The sequence below is a fragment of the Mobula birostris genome, chromosome 12 (assembly GCF_030028105.1).
Source record: "Mobula birostris isolate sMobBir1 chromosome 12, sMobBir1.hap1, whole genome shotgun sequence".
NCBI lineage: Eukaryota > Metazoa > Chordata > Chondrichthyes > Myliobatiformes > Myliobatidae > Mobula > Mobula birostris.
The window spans coordinates 7,618,242-7,639,187 of record NC_092381.1 but is presented as its reverse complement, the minus strand read 5'-3'; the positions used below and the strand labels follow the sequence as shown (position 1 = coordinate 7,639,187).

The 20,946-nt window shown below is 41.4% G+C and overlaps 1 protein-coding gene across 1 annotated transcript in view; it reads left to right on the top strand.

Moving 5' to 3' along the window:
- LOC140205737 (cAMP-dependent protein kinase catalytic subunit beta) overlaps nucleotides 1–20,946 on the top strand; it is a 239,223-nt gene that overhangs the window by 84,447 nt on the left and 133,830 nt on the right. The window lies entirely within an intron of this gene.

The window sequence follows — 20,946 nt, the reverse complement described above, 5'->3', positions numbered from 1 at the left end:
TTGATCATGCTGCAAATTCACTTGACTGTATAATGAAGTGATTTTGTTTTAGGCAGCTGTTACTGTAGGGAATGAAAATTACAGCCTGAGACTGTTTGACTATTGCTTCAGCATTGACTTAAGCAGAGCTAAATATGCCTCAGTTCTCCTGGCAAAATTGATTTTGTGTAAACTTCAGTCATGGTATCAGATGCTGCTTGTGATACATCATCACTGACAATATCATACCTTTTTGTGCCCTCTAGTGGTCTGATTCACTTTATATTTCAATTGTGTGAGCTATAATAGGTGTGGTTTAATCACCAAATATTTCCAGCGTTTTCATGCTGACAGCAACAGACTCAAAGAATCATTAGGGTTTACTTGTTCAGTAAATTACAAGCCAGTCTGAAAAATTCTTTTGGAATGTGTAATATAGGAAAACACTACATTTAGTCCACAGTTACTTTTGTTACGAGTTGCCAGCAGAAATGAGATGCAAGTTTGATGACACCATTTAAGAGAAGTTTGGATGGATGTACGTGGATGGGGAGAGGTGTGAAGGGCTATGGTCCAGGTGCCTAGATGGGACGAGGCAGAATAATAGTTCTGCACGGACTGGATGGATCATAATGTTCTATGACTAAAAACCCTGCTTTTAAATACACTTTTATTTATTGAAACTTTTTAAATCCTTTGTATCCAGAAGAACTAGATTGCTTGTGTATTTGTTTTGAAGTGTTGGGTATATTTTGTAGTTTTCTAAATGGAATCACTACTTTATATGCAGCTTTCAATCTGACACTAGTTCTATCTTGGCCTAATTCACCGAATTCTACCTGGTCCAGTAGGTTGAGTTTATCACCTTGCTGTACCACGTAGGATTAATGCTGGATCTTTATAAGGCATTGGTCGTACTTGCAATATTGTGAGCAGTTTTGGGCCCCTTATCTAAGAAAATATTTATTTATTTTTGAGATACATTGTGGAATCGGCCATTTGAGCCATGCCACTCAATAGCCCCCCAATTTATTCCAAGCCTAATCGTGGGACAATTTACAATGACCAATTACCTACCAACCGATCCATCTTTAGCTGTGGGAGGAAACCGGATCACCCATAATAAACCCATGCGCTCACGCAGAGAATATGCAAATTTACAGGCAGTGGCAGGAATTGAACCCAGGTCACTGGTACTGTAAAGAATTGTGCTCACCACTACACTACTGAGCCACCCTATGTTGGCATTGGAGAGGTTCACAAGAATGAACTTGGGAATGAAAGGGTTAACATATGAACAGTGTTTGATATCTCTGGCTATCTGGCCTATATTCACTGGAGTTTAGAAGAATTGTGGGGGGGAATCTTACTGAAACTACTGAATATTGAAAGGCCCAGAGATGGAATCAAAGTTCTGGAGAGAATGTTTCCTTTATTGGGGGAGTCTAGGACCAGAGAGTATAACCTCAATAGTAGGACACCCATTTAGAACAAAGATGAGAATGAATTTCATTAGCCAGAGGGTGGTGAATCTGTGAAATTCATTGCCACTGACAGCTGTGGAGGCCAAGTTATTGGGTATATTTGAAGTAGAGTTTGATATGTTATTGAGTAGTTAGGCATCAAAGGTTACAGCAAGAGAGTGGAGTTGAGAGGGAGAATAAATCAGCCATGATGGAATGGCTGAGCAGACTCAGTGGGCAAAATGGCCTAATTCTGCTCCTGCATCTTGTGTTCTGAAGACCTAAGACGTTGACTGGCTCTCTTTCGACTAGCTCAGATTCCCAGGATTGACAGATTTCATTTATTTTCCTGTGTAAGCTCTAGTTCCCTTTGCTGTTTGCCAGAATTGTTGACCCAGAAAGTGATGGTGCATTTATGATACCAAAATAAGAGAGGTAGAGGAAATTCACTCTTGGAATCGGATCTAATGTGTTGTCATTTTAACAGGCTTTGAGGCAAATCCTTATTTGGCAACATTTTTTAATCTGTTAGGCTCTCTGAGTTCAGCATAAGCACCTGAGTTTAAAATCTGAATAGCAACATGTATTTTTTTTAATATGCCAGTAATTCTAGTCTTGGATGACTTCCATACAGCAGTAGTATTGAAATCCCAGTTGGCAGCTCAAAATTTGGCTCTGTGTCTTTGTCAGAAGTTGCTCATGTGCCAAAATACCAGAGCAATTTCTGTGGAAGACATAAACTGATTTTGTTACACAAGTATGTGCTGCAGTGATACTGATGCCACTTAAAGTTCAAAGTACATTTATTGTCAAAGTATGTATACATTATACAATCTTGAGATCCAAGTGCTCCTGCCACGTTTTGTCACCCTATAACCTTATACTTCCATCTCTTTGAATTATGGAGGACAGCATGTGTATAAATGTCTCTCTCCAGCAGACTTCATCATATAGCCATATAACAATTACAGCACGGAAACAGGCCATATCGACCCTTCTAGTCCGTGCCAAACTCTTACTCTCACCTAGTCCCACTGACCTGCACTCAGCCCATAACCCTCCATTCCTTTCGTGTCCATATATCTATTCAATTTAACTTTAAACGACAACATCGAACCTGCCTCAACCACTTCTGCTGGAAGCTCGTTCCACACAGCTACCACTCTCTGAGTAAAGAAGTTCCCCCTCATGTTACCCATAAACTTTTGCCCTTTAACTCTCAACTCATGTCCTCTTGTTTGAATCTCCCCCACTCTCAATGGAAAAAGCTTATCCATGTCAACTCTATCTATCCCCCTCATAATTTTAAATACCTCTATCAAGTCCCCCCTCAACCTTTTACACTGCAAAGAATAAAGACCCAACTGGTTCAACCTTTCTCCGTAACTTAGGTGATGAAACCCAGGTAATATTCTAGTAAATCTTCTCTGTATTCTCTCTATTTTGTTGACATCTTTCCTATAGTTCGGTGACCAAAACTGTACACAATACTCCAAATTTGGCCTCACCAATACCTTGTACAATTTCAACATTACATCCCAACTCCTATACTCAATGCTCTGATTTATAAAAACCAGCATACCAAAAGCTTTCTTCACCACCCTATCCACATGAGATTCCACCTTCAGGGAACTATGCACCTTTATTCCTAGATCCCTCTGTACTGCATTCTTCAATGCCCTACCATTTACCATGTATGTCCTATTTTGATTAGTCCTACCAAAATGTAGCACCTCACATTTTTCAGCATTGAACTCCATCTCCCATCTTTCAGCCCATTCTTCTAACTGGCCTAAATCACTCTGCAAGCTTTGAAAACCTACTTCATTATCCACAACTCCACCTATCTTAGTATCATCTGCATACTTACTCGTCCAATTTACCACCCCATCATCCAGATCATTAATGTATATGACAAACAACATTGGACTCAGTACGGATCCCTGAGGCACACCACTAGTCACTGGTCTCCAATCTGACAAACAGTTATCCACCACTATTCTCTGGCGTCTCCCATCCAGCCACTGCTGAATCCATTTTACTACTTCAATATTAATACCTAACGATTGAACCTTCCTAACTAACTTTCTGTGTGGAACCTTGTCAAAGGCCTAACTGAAGTCCATACAGACAACATCCACCGCTTTACCCTCGTCAACTTTCCTAGTAACCTCTTCAAAAAAATCAATAAGATTTGTCAAACATAACCTTCCACGCACGAATCCATGTTGACTGTTCCTAATCAGACCCTGTCTATCCAGATAATTATATATACCATCTCTAAGAATACTTTCCATTAATTTACCCACCACTGACGTCAAACTCATAGGCTGATAATTGCTAGGTTTACTCTTAGAACCCTTTTTAAACAATGGAACCACATGAGCAATACACCAATCCTCTGGCACCACCCCCATTCTAATGACATTTGAAATATTTCTGTCAGAGCCCCTCTTATTTCCACATTAACTTCCCTGAAGGTCCTAGGGAATATCCTTTCAGGACCCGGAGACTTATCCACTTTTATATTCCTTAAAAGCGCCAGTTCTTCCTCTTCTTTAATCATCATAGTTTCCATAACTTCCCTACCTGTTTCCCTTACCTTACACAATTCAATATCCTTCTCCTTCGTGAATACCGAAGAAAAGAAATTGTTCAGAATCTCCCCCATCTCTTTTGGTTCCACACATAGCGGTCCACTCTGATTCTCTAAGGGACCAATTTTATCCCTCACTATCCTTTTGCTATAATATAACTGTAGAAACCCTTGGGATTTATTTTCACCTTACTTGCCAAAGCAGCCTCATCTTCTTTTAGCTTTTCTAATTTCTTTCTTAAGATTCTTTTTACATTCTTTATATTCCTCGAGCACCTCATTTATTCCATGCTGCCTATATTTATTGTAGATATCTCTCTTTTTCCAAACCAATATCCCTTGAAAACCATGGCTCTCTCAAACTTTTAACCTTTCCTTTCAACTTAACAGGAACATAAAGATTCCGTACCCTCAAAATTTCACCTTTAAATGACCTCCATTTCTCTATTACATCCTTCCCATCAAACAAATTGTCCCAATCCACTCCTTCTAAATCCTTTCACATCTCCTCAAAGTTGGCCTTTCTCCAATCAAAAATCTCAACCCTGGCTCCAGACCTATCCTTCTCCATAATTATATTGAAACTAATGGCATTGTGATCACTAGACCCGAAGTGCTCCCCAAAACAAACCTCCGTCACCTGGCCTATCTCATTCCCTAACAGGAGATCCAGAAGTGCCCCTTCTCTAGTTGGTACCTCTATGCATTGCTGCAAAAAACTATCCTGCCCACATTTTACAAACTCTAAACCATCCAGCCCTTTTACAGTCTGGGCTTCTCAGTCTGTGTGGAAAACTAAAATCTCCCACAATCACAACCTTGTGCTTACTACAAACATCTGCTATCTCCTTACAAATTTGCTCCTCCAATTCTCGTTCCCTATTTGGTTATCTATACTACACCCCCATAAGTGTTACTACACCTTTCCCATTCCTCAATTCCACCCAAATAGCCTCCCTAGACGAGCCCTCTAATCTATCCTGCCAGAGCACCGCTGTAATATTTTCTCTGACAAGCAATGCAACACCTCCCCCTCTTGTCCCTCCGATTCTATCACACCTGAAGCAAATAAATCCAGGAACATTTAGTTGCCAGTCACACCCTTCCTGTAACCGTGTTTCACTAATAGCTACCACGTTATACTTCGAGTTATCAATCCATGCTTTAAGCTCATCCACCTTTCTTATAATGCTCCTAGCATTAAAATAAATGCATTTAAGAAATTTTCCACCTCCTACTCTCTGTTTATCACTAACAGTGCAAACAACTTTACTATTTTCTTTTTCTTCCTACTCACCTACATCTGTTCCTACACTCTAGTTCCCCTCCCTCCTTGTATCTAGTTTAAATCCACTGACGCCTCTCTAGCAAACCTACCTGCAAGAATATTTGTCCCCTTCCAGTTCAGATGTAAAACGTTCTGCCGGAACAGGTCTCCCTGGCAAACTGCCTAATTATCTATAAATCTGAAGCCCTCCCTCCTGCACCATGTCTTCAGCCTGTCCTTTAACTTGGCGCCCAACTCCCTAAACTCACCTTTCAGGACCTCCTCACTCTTCCTACCCATGTCATTCGTCCCTACATGGACCACGACATCTGGCTGCTCACCGTTCCTCTCGAGAATGCTGAGAATTCGATCCGAGATATCGGTGACCTTGGCACCACGGAGGCAACAGACCATCCAGGATTCTCGATCTCTTCCACAGAACCTCTTATCTGTCCCCCTAACTATCGAATCCCTTATCACTACTGTTCTCCTCTTTTCCCTCCTTCCCTTCTGAGCTGAGGGTCCCGTCTCGGTGCCAGAGATGCGACCACTGCAACTTGTCCCTGGTAGGTCGTCCCCATCAACAGTATCCAAAATGATGTACTTATTATTTGTGGGAACGGCCACAGGGGTGCTCTGCTCATTCTGTCTATTCCCCTTCCCTTCCCCCTCCTGACAGTCACCCAGCTACCTGTTTCCTGACTCTTAGGGGTGACTATCTCCCTGTAACTCCTGTTTATTTCTGCCTCTGCCTCCCAAATGATCCGAAGTTCATCCAGCTCCAGTTTCCTAACTTGGTTTGTCAGGAGCTGCAGCTGGATGCACCTTTTACAGGTGTAGTCATCAGGGATGATTGTGCTCGCCCTGACTTCCCACATCCTGCAAACAGAGCACTCAACTGCCCTAACTGCTGCCTCCATTACCTACTCTTAGGATAATTAGATTTATTAAAGGAACTTACCCAGCCTCTGCTCGCCGAAGCCATGACTCCAGTATTTCTACTATTTTTTAATGTTTCTTAATTGTACATATGATTTTTTTTGTGTTCTATTGCTGAGCAGCAGTGAACTATCTGATTGGCCTATCAGAGTTCCCTTCGGGAACTAGTTGACTTGATCAGCATTTCTGATCTGGCTATTGTTCACGATTGCATTTAATAAAAAAAAATCTCCTTACAGGCAGCTATAAAACAAGAAACCCAAAAGGACCCATTAAAAAAACCAACAAACAGCCAATATGCAGAGTAAGAGGAAAAAAACAAATCGTGCAAACAAGAAAAGTAAGCAAATCGCATTTAGAATGAAAGTAAGTCATCTGACGCAAAGGCCAGAGCAGCCCCACTACCTCAGCCTTAGTTCAGCAAATAGAGTAAATGTTGCGGAGCAGCAAGCGGAACCGGCCTGATTCTTGCCTCTGGCCACAACAACTTCAGTTTTCAATCCATTTAACCAGGATTTAAATCATCCGAACATTGGGTCGTTCCTCACTCTGTGAATTGGTATTAGACCACTGGAAAATGATGCTGGTGAGGTACCGATGGGGGACAAAGAAATGGCATATGAACTTAATGGATCCTTCCATCAGTCTTCACTGTGGAAGACACTAGCAGTATGGCAGAGGTCTGTGAGTGTCAGGGAGGAGGAGTGAGTGCTGTTGCTATTACAAAGGAAAAAGTGCTAGGCCAGCTGAAACGTCCTAAGGTGAATAAGTCACCTGGATTGGATGGACCACATCCAGAGGCATGAAAGAGATAATGGATGATCTTTAAAGAATCACTTGATTCTGGCATGGTCCTGGAGAACTGGAAAATTGCAAATGTCACACCACTCTTTAAGAAGGGAGGAAGGCAAAAGAAAGAAAATTATAGGCCAGTTAGCCTAACTTCAGTGGTTGGGAAGTGTTGGAATCTATTATTAAGGATGAGGTTTCAGGATACTTGGAGACTAATGATGAAATAAGTCAAATTGAACATAGTTTCTGTAAATTCTGACAAGTCTGTTAGAATTCTTTGAGGAAGTAACAAGTAGAGTTGGACGGAGGAGAGTCAGTAGATGTCATTTACTTGGGTTTTCAGAAGGCATTTGATAAGGTGCCACACATGAGGTTGCTTAACAAGATAAAATCCTATAGTGTTACAGGAAAATTACTGGTATGGATAGAGGAAGGCTGACAGGCAGGAGGCAGTGAGTGGGAATAAAGGGGGCCTTTCTGGTTGGCTGCCAGTGACTAGTGTTCTTTAAGAGTCAGTATTGGAACCACTACCTTTCACATTGGTTGTCAATGATATGGATAATGGAATTGATGGCTTTGTGGCAAAGTTTGCGGATGATGTGGAGATAGGTGGAGGGGTAGGTAACGCTGAGGGAGCAATGAGATTGCAGCAGGATTTAGACAAATTAGAAGAATGGGCAAAAAAGTGGCGGATGGAATACAGTATTAGCAAACGTATGTAAATGCATTTTGGTAAAAGGAACAATAGTGCCAAGCTCCTTATTAATATGATGTCTTGTACAGATTGATAGAAATCTCATGAAACTTTGCAGTTCTATCAGGTGGATGAGAACATGGAGGGGTTTGATTATTGCAGGTAGTCATAGAATTCTACAGACTAAAAATAGGCCCTTCAGCTCATTGTATCTTTACTGTTATGCCTATCTATACTAATCCAACCTCCCTGCATTAATTGCATAATCCTGATCATTCAAATGCCTGTCTTTTCCTGCCTCCACCTCCTCTTGTATCAGGTCATTCCTGAGACCCATGTGCTTTGTCTGGAAAAACTTAGCAGATTCCCTGTAAACCACCTCCCTTTAACCTTTAGCAGGTGTCGCCCTTATTTTTAGGCACCCAGGCAATGGGAACTGGATATCTACCTTATCTCTGCCTTTCATAATTTTATACACTTCTGTCTAGAGTCATGATAATGCAGTATGCACACAGGCCCTGCAGCCCAGCTCCTCCATGCTGATGACAAACTTCCTCAAACGATAATTGGCAGCTCAGCTTTTTTGATATATCCTCCTAAACTGTGGAATTCAATACCAAAGCTATAGGGGATGCTGACTCAGTTGACACTTTTAAATGCCAGCTCAAAACCTATTTATTTAATCTTTCTTTTAACCAACATCTTTTTATCTTTTATTTCTATGCTTATTTTTATTTTCATGTTTGCAATTTATCCCATTGTAAAGCACTTCGAGCTGCATTGTCTGTATGAAATATACTTTATTAATAAGTTATTATTATCAAGTTGCTTTTCTGAACTGGAGAATTTTTAAAAAATGGGAAGAATGTAAATGGGTGTGAGATGAGCACTGTGGATTTAGTAATCCAGGATTACTCTGTGCTCTGTGATTCTGTAACCTCTAAATTATACCATTTGCAAATAGCTGAAGTAATCCCACTGTTCTGAACTGCTGTACTGTGAGCCAGTAACTGACCTGTTTAACTCTACACTCTAACGTCAGTTAATTTGCCCATTTCATGCTCAATTACACCTGTTTTATAGTAATCTTTGATGAGGTGATATGTGACAATACTTGTGGGCTGTCCCCAGCAGCCTCTTGGGTATGTTGGTTGTTAACACAAACAGCCCATTTCACTGTATGTGTCAATGTACAGGTCAGAATCAGGTTTATTATCACCGGCATGTGACGTGAAATTTGTTAACTTAGCAGCAGTTCAATGCAAAACATAATCTAGCAGAGAGAGAGAGAAAAAAATAAAGCATAATAAATAAGCAAGCAAATCAATTACATATATTGAATAGATTATTGAAAAAATGTACAAAAACAGAAATACTGTATATTAAAAAAGTGAGGTAGTGTCCAATGCTTCAAAGTCCATTTAGGAATCGGATGGCAGAGGGGAAGGAGCTGTTCCTGAATCGCCTTCAGGCTTCTGTATCTCCTACCTGATGGTAACAGTGAGAAAAGTCCATGCCCTAAGTGCTGGAGGTCTTTAATAATGGATGCTGCCTTTCTGAGACACTGCTTCCTAAAGATATCCTGGGTACTTTGTAGGCTAGTACTCAAGATGGAGCTGACTAGATTTACAACCTTCTGCAGCTTGTTTTGGTCCTGTGCAGTAGCCCCTCCACACTAGTGATGAATAATAAATAAACTTGAATTTTGAACCTTGAATGGGGCACAGTATCAAATTCTTCTTCATCTTTCCACATTATTAAAGTTTTTACTGATTAGCTTGTCATATGTGTATCAAAACATACAGTGAGATGTGTCATTAGCGTCAACTACTGACACAACCTGAGGATATCAAGTCAAGTCACCTTTTATTGTCATTTCAACCGTAACTGCTAGTACAGTACACAGTAAAAACGAGACAAAGTTTTTCAGGACCATTTTGCTACATGAACAATACAAAAACTACATTGAACTACGTAAAACAACACAAAACTACACTAGACTACAGACCTACCCAGGACTGCATAAAATGCACAAAACAGTGCAGGCATTACAATAAATAATAAACAAGACAATATGCACAGTAGAGGGCAGTAGGTTGGTGTCAGTCCAGGCTCTGGATATTGACGAGTCTGATGACTTAGGGAAGAAACTGTTACATAGCCTGGTCGTGAGAGCCCGAATACTTTGGTGCCTTTTGCCAAATGGCAGGAGGGAGAAGAGTTTGTATTAGGGGTGCATGGGGTCCTTCATAATGCTGTTTGCTTTACAGATGCAGCATGTGGTGTAAATGTCTCTAATGGCGAGAAGAGTGACCCCAGTGATCTCAGCTGACCTCACTATCCGCTGCAGGGTCTCGCGATCCGAGATGGTGCAATTTCTGAACCAGGCATTGATGCAGCTGCTCAGGATGCTCTCAATACAACCTCTATAGAATGTGGTGAAGATGGGGGGTGGGAGATGGACTTTTCCCAGCCTTCACAGAAAGTAGAGACGCTGCTGGGCTTTCTTTGCTATGGAGCTGGTGTTGAGGGACCAGGTGAGATTCTCCGCCAGGTGAACACCAAGAAATTTAGTGCTCTTAACAATGTTGGCTGCCCCCAGCAAGTGTTGCCACGATTCCGTCATCTACATAGCATGTTCACAACCTTCTAATTCTTACTAACCCATACATCTTTGGAATGCAGGAGGAAAGGCATGTGGTCACGGGGAGAGCAAACAAACTCCTTCCACACAGCATCAGAATGGAACCCTGGCGCTGTAAAGAGTTGTGCAAATGCTATGCTTCCATGCAGTGGTGTTAAGCATGTCATCAAGCAACTTACTAAATTCATCAAGTATTAAATTCAAAGTACCCTTATTATCAAAGTATGTATACAAAATACAACCTTGAGATTCTTCTTACAGGCAGCGACGAGGCAAAGAAACCCTAAAGAACATATATATTTACAAAACTCTGGCAATTTTTGAGTTTACTTTTTAATTTGCATATTGCCTTAAAGAAGAAAACTAGAGGAATTGCCATGATGAGCTTTGAATCATTAGTTTCAATCTTTGGGCTGCTAATTCAGTAACATAATCACAGTGTTACCAGTAATTGGCTTGTAACCCGGGGATTCTCTTTAGATTAATTAAGGTTTTTCTTTCTTTGTTCTGCTGTGCAAAGGTTGGCAGCAGAAATGTGTATTGCAATTGCATCAGGCAATTGTTAGGAACTCAAGTTTCAGTTCTCTATTGGAGTAGAATTGTTCTCACTTTATGATCCTGTTGGTGCTTGACAACAATTAAACATGGACTACGTTACCATTGAATTAATATGTACTATATTACCATTGAATTAGCTGCAAACACGAGGAAATCTGCAGTTGCTGGAATTTCAAGCAACACACATAAAGGTTGCTGTTGAATGCAGCAGGCCAGGCAGCATCTCTAAGAAGAGGTACAGTCGACGTTTTGGGCCGAGACCCTTCGTCAAGACTAACTGAAAGAAGAGCTAGTAAGAGATTTGAGAGGGGTAGGGGGAGATCCGAAATGATATGAGAAGGCAGCAGGGGGAGGGATGGAGCCAAGAGCTGGACAGTTGATTGGCAGAAGGGATATGAGAGGATCATGGACAGGAGGCCTAGGGAGAAAGACGCAGACAGGGAGATCGTTTCGCTGAACACCTATGCTCTGTCCGCCAGAGAAAGCAGGATCTTCCAGTGGCCACACATTTTAATTCCACGTCTCATTCCCATTCTGATATGTCTATCCACGGCCTCCTCTACTGTAAAGATGAAGCCACACTCAGGTTGGAGGAACAACACCTTATATTCCGTCTGGGTAGCCTCCAACCTAATGGCATGAACATTGACTTCTCAAACTTCCGCTAATGCCCCACCTCCCCCTCGTACCCCATCTGTTATTTATTTATATACACACATTCTTTTTCTCCCTCTGTCCTCCTCACTATACCCCTTTGCCCATCCTTTGTTTTTCCCCACTCCCCCTTTCTCCCTAGGCCTCCTGTCCCATGATCCTCTCATATCCCTTTTGCCAATCAACTGTCCAGCTCTTGGCTCCATCCCTCCTCCTCTTGTCTTCTCCTATCATTTTAGATCTCCCCCTCCCCCTCCCACTTTCAAATCTCTTACTAGCTCTTCTTTCAGTTAGTCCTGACGAAGGGTCTCGGCCCGAAACGTCAACTGTACCTCTTCCTAGAGAAGCTGCCTGAATTAGATAGCTGAGCAACTTTCTGAAATTTTATGAGCTATACAAATGATTAGCATGAAATACAGTGAAGTAGAAGATCGGGTTTCAGCAATCACTGTAAGATTTAATGTGACTATTTTTAGATTAAAGGTTATAATTTTGAAATTCATTTAATGATGAAAATCAGCTCTACAAAGCTTATTCTGAACAAATGGGCAGTTGTTTAAGAAATGAATCATTTGCCTACTTACAGAAAAGTGCAGGAAAGCATCTTTAGATCTGTCAACGCAATCTCCGTTACAGTTACTAGTCACTGGAAGACATAAATCAAAAATTCCAAGTAAACTTATTATCAAACTATTTATGTCATCATATACAACCCTGAGATTCATCTTCTTGTAGGCATACTCAATAAATCCATTTATTGACAGGGTATTTCATTGAGGTTGAGTGAAATTATCCCCTTTGGTTCAAGAGCCTGATGGTTGAGGGGTAATAACTTTTCCTGAACCTGATGGTGTGAGTCCTGAGGCTTCTGTATATAAATGTGCTTAATGCTGGGAAGGGCTTTTTACTGACGATGGACTGGGCCACATCACCATGTTTTGTAGGATTTCCCATTCAAAGGTATTGATGTTTCCATAGCAGGCTGTGATGCAGCCATTCAGTATACTCTCCACCACATGTCTATAGAAGTTTTTCAAAGTTTTAAATGTTATGCCAAATATTCTAAAGTAGAGGTGCTGCCATACTTCCTTTATAATTGCACTTACATGCTGGGCTCAGGGCAGTTCCTCAGAAATATTGATGGAAATTGGGGCACCATTTTATCAAGCACTAATGCTCTATCCATCAAAAGTGGAATATCCTGGTTTCCAACCATTTTAATTACTATCCCCATTCCTGTTCCTAAATTTTGGACCGTGGCCTCCTCTTGTGCCATATTGAGGCCACTCTCAGGATGGAGAAGCAATGCCTTGCTACCTAGATGGCAACCTGATGGTGTAACATTGATTCCTCCTGGTGTTTTTTTTTCTTTTCCCCTCCCTCTTCCATCTTCCATTTTCCACTCTGGCCTCTACCTCTTCTCACCTGCCTATCACCACCCCCTCGTACTCCTCCCTTGCTTTTCATGGTCCACTCCCTTCTCATCAGGTTCCTTTTTCTCCAGCTCTTTACCTTTCCCACCCATCTGAATCTTTTCCATCCACCTGGCTTTACCTATCATCTTCTAGCTATCCTCCTTCACACCACCTCTCCCCACCACCTTTTTATTCTTGCATCTTCCTCCTTCCTTTCCAGTGCTAAAGAAGGGTCTTGGCCCAAAATGTTGACTTTTTACTTAGGGTACGTCCACACTACGCCGGATAATTTTGAAAACGAAGCTTTTTCTCTTCGTTTTGCCCTCCCGTCCACACTGAACCGGCATTTTCAGCCCCCGAAAACGGAGATTTTCGAAAACGCTCTCCAGAGTGAATAAATCTGAAAACGCTTAATATCCGGCGTAGTGTGTACGGGGTAAACGGAGAGATTTAAAAACGTTGTCATGACAACACCACAACAACAATGCTTTTTTTCTGCTTCTGCTTGGTACTGCGCAAGCTGTTATAACACGCAGTCGGTATGAACGGTGTGAGAGTTAAATTGTAAAGTGAGCTTTTCTGACTATTTAAAAACGCTGTCATGACGTGCCGGAACAGATGTTTGTTGTTTTAACAACGAAGTGAGGAAGTGAATAAGTATACTCACTTCGCCCTGTTTTCTGTCCTTGCTTGTATGAAGGTGGTTTACCTATTTATGCAAGTACTTCTTTGACAATAGATGTGTAACAGCCTAATGTAACATTGTGTGGAAATACAAGATAACGCTGATGCAGGCGTTTTATACATTTAACAAGGTGCTTTATTAATGCAACAGAGTTAGTCAGTTTTTCAATGTTCGTCGTCAGCCGGGTCATACTGTCTGTGAACTCCCTGTCGGTTGCCTCCAGACGCTCCAGTATTTGTTTTTTTTCCCCAAGTTTTAAGTCCTCCTGTGCAAGAGCCAAGAGCAATTCCTTTAATGTTTTTCTACTCTGTAACTGGACAAACATGCACTAAGTATATCGTTTCCTCTTCGCTTGTTTTCTGTGTCCTGCGCATGCCCAGTAGGAGGAGATTCGCCCAAGTATCCGCCTAATGTGGACAGAGATATTTTGAAAAACGCTTCGTATGGACGCCTGTCGTTTTTACTCGAAACCGGCGTTTTCAAAATTATCCGGCATAGTGTGGACGTAGCCTTATTTTCATAGGTGCTGCCTGAATTCCTCCAGTATTGTGTGCGCGTTACTTTGGATTTCCAGCATCTGCAGAATCTGTTTATTCTGTAAATTTTAGCTGCCGTTCCCTGACATTCTTTACTATCTCCTGTTAAGTACTGAAATCTCTCTCAAATTAGGCTTATAAAGTTAAAAATTTCTCTGCACGTTGAGTTTGGGAAAATGTACGTGCTTGATGGAAATTTTATTTCTTATTTTGGAAATAGGATATTGAGCGTTGTTTCAAGAACATTGATTCTGTTAATTCAGTACAAAACCCCATAATCTGGAAGCCAGTTATGATGCTGGCTAAATGAGATCAGAGAAGTAAAATCAAGGGAATATCTATTTACATCAACAGGCAACTCAAAATTCACACTATCGCCCTTGAGCCTGACATCTCCCATGACATTGTTATTCCCATTTCAATTGCAGATGATGGCAGGATTATTTATTTACTTAAACAACAGTTTAAAAAACAGTCCTGACGAAGGGTCTTGGCCTGAAACGTCGACTGCACCTCTTCCTAGAGATGCTGCCTGGCCTGCTGCGTTCACCAGCAACTTTGATGTGTGTTATTTATTTACTTATTGTCTTTGTATTTACCTAGGTTGTCTTTTGCACATTGGTCGTTTGTCATGTAGTTTTTCATTGATTCTATTGTATTTCTTTGTCCTACTGTGAACACCTGCAAGGAAATGAATCTCAGGGTAGTGTATAGTGATATATATGTACTTTTGACAATAAATTTACTTTGAACTTTAGTGTTGACCTAACCATGCTCTGTTGAATGTCTTATGGACAGATTTCCTTACCACCCAAGGGAGGAAAAAAATAATCAGTCTTGTTCGTCTGACGTGACTTGCACTTTGGGACACAGTGTGGCTGTCACTGACCAGCTAAAATGTGTCAGTTCCCAGTCATTCCTCACTCTTCAATTCCCTGACCACCAGTATTAGATTAGAAGTTACCTACTTGCCCTCTTTACCCCTTCCTTCAGTAGTGGGAAATAGTTTTACAAAAGAACAATTCCTGAATCAGTTGAACTTGCAGCACTGTTCCCTCTAACCTGCACGAGTGTGCAGCCACACAGTCACTAAAATGCTCCCTTGCACATCGCCGTTGCCATGCAGCTAGAAAAAGTTTATGGAATGTGAAATAACTGTATTTCATTATACCCCTCAATTAATAAGTAAAATCAAAAGCATGCGCGTTTTCATTCTAAGTATTACAAAAAAATTTAATTTTTTTTTAAAAAAGGGTATGTTGCTTTGCAGATTCCTCATTCATAATCTTCCAATGTAATCTTGATCAACAATCTCAGGGACGACTTTGCTGCCGTAATTCTTTCATTATTACTCTTTACTGACGCAGAATTGTTGAGGCAACTTTACTGATTCAGGTAAAAATAACCTGCTAGTCGCACTCAATAGGTTGAGCAGCATCTGTTGGAAGAAAAGAATGGTCAGCATTTCAGGCCAAAATCCTGCACCAGTGTTGACATGGTTCTAACCCAAAATGTCGGCAATTCCTTTCCCTCCCATAAATGCTGTTCCACCTACTGTGTTGCTCCATATTCTGCTGTTCCACCTACTGTGTTGCTCCATATTCTAGCATCTGTGGTTTTTTGTCTTCCCTTTTTCGGTATTAATTTCCTTACAGTCTAGAGTTGTATAACTATTGAGCAATTACTATGACTTACTGTCCAGTGTTCCCCAATTTTCATTAACAAGTGCTACCCAATTGTTTTTCTATCCAGCAAGCCATTCCTCTCAGTGTCACAGTTAGAGTCAACATCAGAACTGGACAACAAATTGTTGAATTGCTTTATTATTGACACTCTACTGGGGTAATAATATCTCCACCTCACTGCTAATCAACACTGGTGCACTTCAAGAGTGTGTACTTAACCCACTGATTTACTCCTTCTACCCCTATGATGAGGCACAGCTCAAATGCCATCTATAAATTTGCTGACAAAAGAATTATGGTGAAGAGGATGTCAGATGGTAATGAGGAGACACTCTGGAACATGAGAGATCAGTTGGTTGAGTGGTGTCACAGCAACAACTTTGCACTCAACGCCAGTAAGATCAAGGAATTGATTGTGGACTTGAAGGGAAAGTCGAGAGAACACACCAGTCCTCATCAAGGGATCTGCAGTGGAAAAGGTGAGCGCTTTCAGGTTTTTGGGTGTCAACATCTGAGGTTCTATCCTGGGCCCAACATATTGATGCAATTACAAAGAGGTGATATTTCATCAGCAGCTTGAGAAGACTTGGTATGACACCAAAGGCTCTCTCAAATTTCTCCTCGTGTACCATGGAGAGCATTCTAATTGGTTGCATCACAATCTGTTATGGAAGGGTCAATGCACAGGATCAGAAAAAGCTGCAGAAAGTTGTCAGCCAGGCAGGCACTAACCTCAGCATCCAGGATGCCTTCAAAAGGTGATGCCTCAAAAAAGCAGCATCTGTCTTTAAGGATGGTAGCTCTCTTCTCATTTCTACCAACGAGAAGGTACAGGAACACTCAAATGCCTCAGGACAGCTTCTTCCCCTCGGCCATCAGATTTCTGAATGGGCAATAACCCATGAGCACTATCTCAGTATTTTTTTCCTCTTTTATTTGTACTTAACTTTTTTTAATACATATTTTGTGCATTTTATAGTTTTTCTTCATAGGCATTACAAAGTGCAGTGCGGGTAGACATTAAGTGCAAAGTTTTGATGTAGGTTGTGGGGTCAAGAATCCATTTTATCATACAAGTGCAGCATTCAGTAACCTTATAAAAGGGGGATAGAAGCTGTCCTTGAACATGGTGGTCAGTGTTTTCAAGCCTTTGTCTTCCCAGTTGGGAAGTAGAAAAGAGTGATATCCAGGCTGGGTGAGTCTTTGATATTGTTGTGTGTCTCTGTCTGTCTGTGTGTGTGTGTCTCTCTCTCTCCCCGTGTGTGTGTGTGTCTCTCTCCCCCTCTTCCCCTCCCCTCTTCCCCTCCCCTCTTCCCCCTCCCCTCTTCCCCCTCCCCTCTTCCCCCTCCCCTCTTCCCCCTCCCCTCTTCCCCCTCCCCTCTTCCCCCCTCCCCTCTTCCCCCTCCCCTCTTCCCCTTCCCCTCTTCCCCCTCCCCTCTTCCCCCTCTCCTCTTCCCCCTCCCCTCTTCCCCCCTCCCCTCTTCCCCCTCCCCTCTTCCCCCCTCCCCTCTTCCCCCCTCCCCTCTTCCCCCCCCCACCAAGGGAGGTGGGATCTTTGTCAGAGTTATATATATGATCAAAAAGCTTGAAACCTGTTTAAACTCATTCTGTTGACTAATCTATATATGCTTCATTGAGGTAAAATCCAAACTATTTAAGGGTTCATTTCCTTTGCTGCGTCTTTATTTCCTCTTTGTCAGGACGTGGTTGTTGACGCCCCCTGCCTTCCTTTTGCAAAAGTTGTCGATTCAAGTGGCATTTGTGCTTTGAGCATACAAATTTAAGTTGCTGCTGTAGATGGAGTATTTATTTGGCTCTTGACTGTGACTTACTTTGACTGAAGTTGAACTTGGGTGCCGTCCCTGTTTTTGGTCATTCAGGATCCTTCCTATTATTTTGAAAAATGTTGAAGTATCCTGTGTCCTGGCCAAAATTTACCTCACATAAAATGCTCAGCTTTTAAAGTAAAAATGATCAAAGTGTGCATATGTTACCATGAGATTTATTTTCTTTCAGGCATTTACAGGACAATAACATAAAATTTACATAAATAAAGCAAGGCAAACACAGCTAATGAGCAAAAGAAGGCAAATTGTGGAAATAAAAATTACTTATTGAATACACTTTGTTTTCTTTTTTTTTCTATTCCTGGCCATTGGTGTTTCCATACCAGGCTGTGTTGCAACCTGTTAGGATATTCTTCAGTTTGCATCTATAGAAGTTTGTCGGTAATCGACACAAACTTCTAAGAAATTAGAAGTGCTGCTGTGCCTTATTTGTAATGACTCTTGGGTGCTGGCGCCAGGAATTTAAAAGTACTGCCTATCCCTGATTTCCCTTAATGAGGACAGGCTCTGGATCTCCGTGCTTGCTCCTGCTGTAGTGAATAATCAGTTATTCGGTTTTGCTGATGTTGTGTGAGAAGTTGAAAGGAAACAAGCTCGAGTATTATCAGATTTTCATTTGTGATAAACTATGTGTGAGTTGGCTGCCTTCATTACAATAGTGCTTTCAAAATGTGCTTCAAGAACTGATATTCTTTGCATTTCCGGAGGTCATGAAATGGCAGTGCAGAAACTCAGGTTTGTGCTTGAGTGGAAGATATGCTGCTGAGCGGAGGCCTCTGTCAGTCAGGTTGACCATGGATGTTGTGTCCTAGCTGTCTAGATACGCGAACCTGGTCAGCACGATAAGGAAAGTAAACTGTTGCCCTTGTAGAATGTTTACCCCTCCACGCATCTGATGAACCTAAAGGAACAGCAGAGACTGATAGTTTGGCATCAGCAGTCTCAGGAGTCCCCAGTCAGCAATGAACTCAAAATAGGATTGCCTTGGGGACTCCAGCTCTGGATTTTTCCCTCGGGGTTTACTTCCAAAGCCTTCCCCATGAGTGTGTAGCCACGAGGCAGCAGTGGTTTGAGATCTGAGTTTTTCTAGCCATCTGCCCAAAGGGACATGTTTTACGGCAACAATAAACTGCATTTTCCCCTTCTCCTGTCAGTAGAAACAGTTCTGCCAGGATTAGTAGCTAAGCGAGAAGTGAAGGCCAGGAAATGGACTTGGTTGTCAGAGACGATTTGAGTCTTACGCCATTGGGAGCATTTAATAGCTCCCACTACGGGAGCTATCCCCACAACCACCCCCCAACTCATCCACCTCCAGTGACATTTGCAGGCCTCTCCCAGCACATCCTTCGTTGTTGAAGCAAATTATGTATTTCATTGTAGAAGATATATTCACAAAGTATTTAACAAAATTCCAATTGTAAGTAATGCAGTGGTTCCCTCCATAACAACGTGGAATTGTGTTTGGCTTAAGCTTTGGGTGCTGAATTTGCATATTCAGTAACACATAAGCTTCCTTCTGGTTCTCCTTCCCAAAGACACACAGATTTATTAACTGACACGGTGCTGCAGCACAGTGGTGTAGCGGTTAGAGTCCAGCACAAGCATGATGAGCTGATTGTGCTCCTGTGCTTATAGGGGAGTTCAATAACAGATGCACTCTGTAAATTCTCAAGCCATTTTGCAAATCCTTTCAGGAATGTGAAATTCACGTGGAGTGGTTGGACCAGTGATTTTGTTCAAATGGAACCTGATTATGCACAGGAAGGAGATTGGAGTAGGGAACCAGGAAGTTTGAGATAATTAGAGAAAGTGGAAGATCGAATACCATATAAACAGTAATATGAACAATGGAGTCATAGAGAAGTACAGTATAGAAAAAGGCCAACTAGACCATTTAATCTGCTTACTCCCATCAACCTGCACAGGGACTATAGCCCTCCATATCCCTACTATCCAAACTTCATTGAAACATTGAAATCGAGCTCGCATGGACTACTTGTGCTGGCAGCTCAATCCACATTCTTACAACCCTCTGAATGAAGAAGTTTCCCCTCTTGTTCCCCTGAACCTTTCACTTTTCACCCTTAACCCATGACATCTGGTTGTAGTACCACCCAACCTCTGTGGAAAAAGCCTGCTTGCATCTATCCTATCTATACCCCTCATAATTCTGTGTACCTGTACCAAATCTCCTTTCAATCTTCTACATTCCAAAGAATACAGTCCTAAACTATTCAGTCTTTGCTTAGAACTCAGGTCCCCCAGACCCAGAAACATCCTTGTAAATTTTCTCTGCACTCTTTCAATCTTTCCTGTACATTGGTGATCAAAAATGTACACAATACTCCAAATTGGGCCTCACCAGTGTCTTATACAACTTCAACACAACATCCCATCTTTTGTCCTTAATACATTGACTTATGAAGGCCAATGTGCCAAAAACTTTATTTACCACCCTATCTACCTGTGACACCACTTTCAGTGAATTATGTACTCGTATTCCTAGATCCCTTTGTTGGACCATACTTAGTGCCCAAAAGTTCCTATCTTTTAAGAACTAATACCAGGTTTTAAGATTACTTTGGTATTAAATAGATTATTTTTCTCTGTTAATCAATACTGTTTTGAAGATGGTTCACTAAGCTAAAAGCAGAACAGTATAATATCATCTCAAATTCCAAAAGTAGACTTCTCTTAGATATAGTGAATACAATTAGATTTGGTGCTCAGTTGTTCCACCAAAGCATTAGGGTTTCTAACCCTGGGTTAGATCGGTGGGTTGCTGGGCAGTGTGGCTCATTGGGCCTGAAGGGCCTCTTCTGCACTGTATTTCGAAATAAAATAACTGAGATCTATTTATGCATCTCAAAATGTTTCTCAACAGCTATTGCAAGCACTGTCATGGTTGTAATTTGATTATTGCAGCTGGATACTTATCTTCATTTGTTCTGTGTAAAAAGAACACTTCCTTTTATGTTGTGAGGCATGTTATTTTAGCACTGCAATGCATTGCATTCCATTTGTAAAACACTTACGTATAAAATTGTTGCTATTTACAAACTATAAGTTTATTTATTTAGAGATACAGTGCTGAACTGGTACTTCCCAGCCCAGTGAGCCGTACGGCCCAGCAACCCACCTACTTAACCCTAGTTTTATCACAGAACAATTTACAATGACTAATTAACTTAC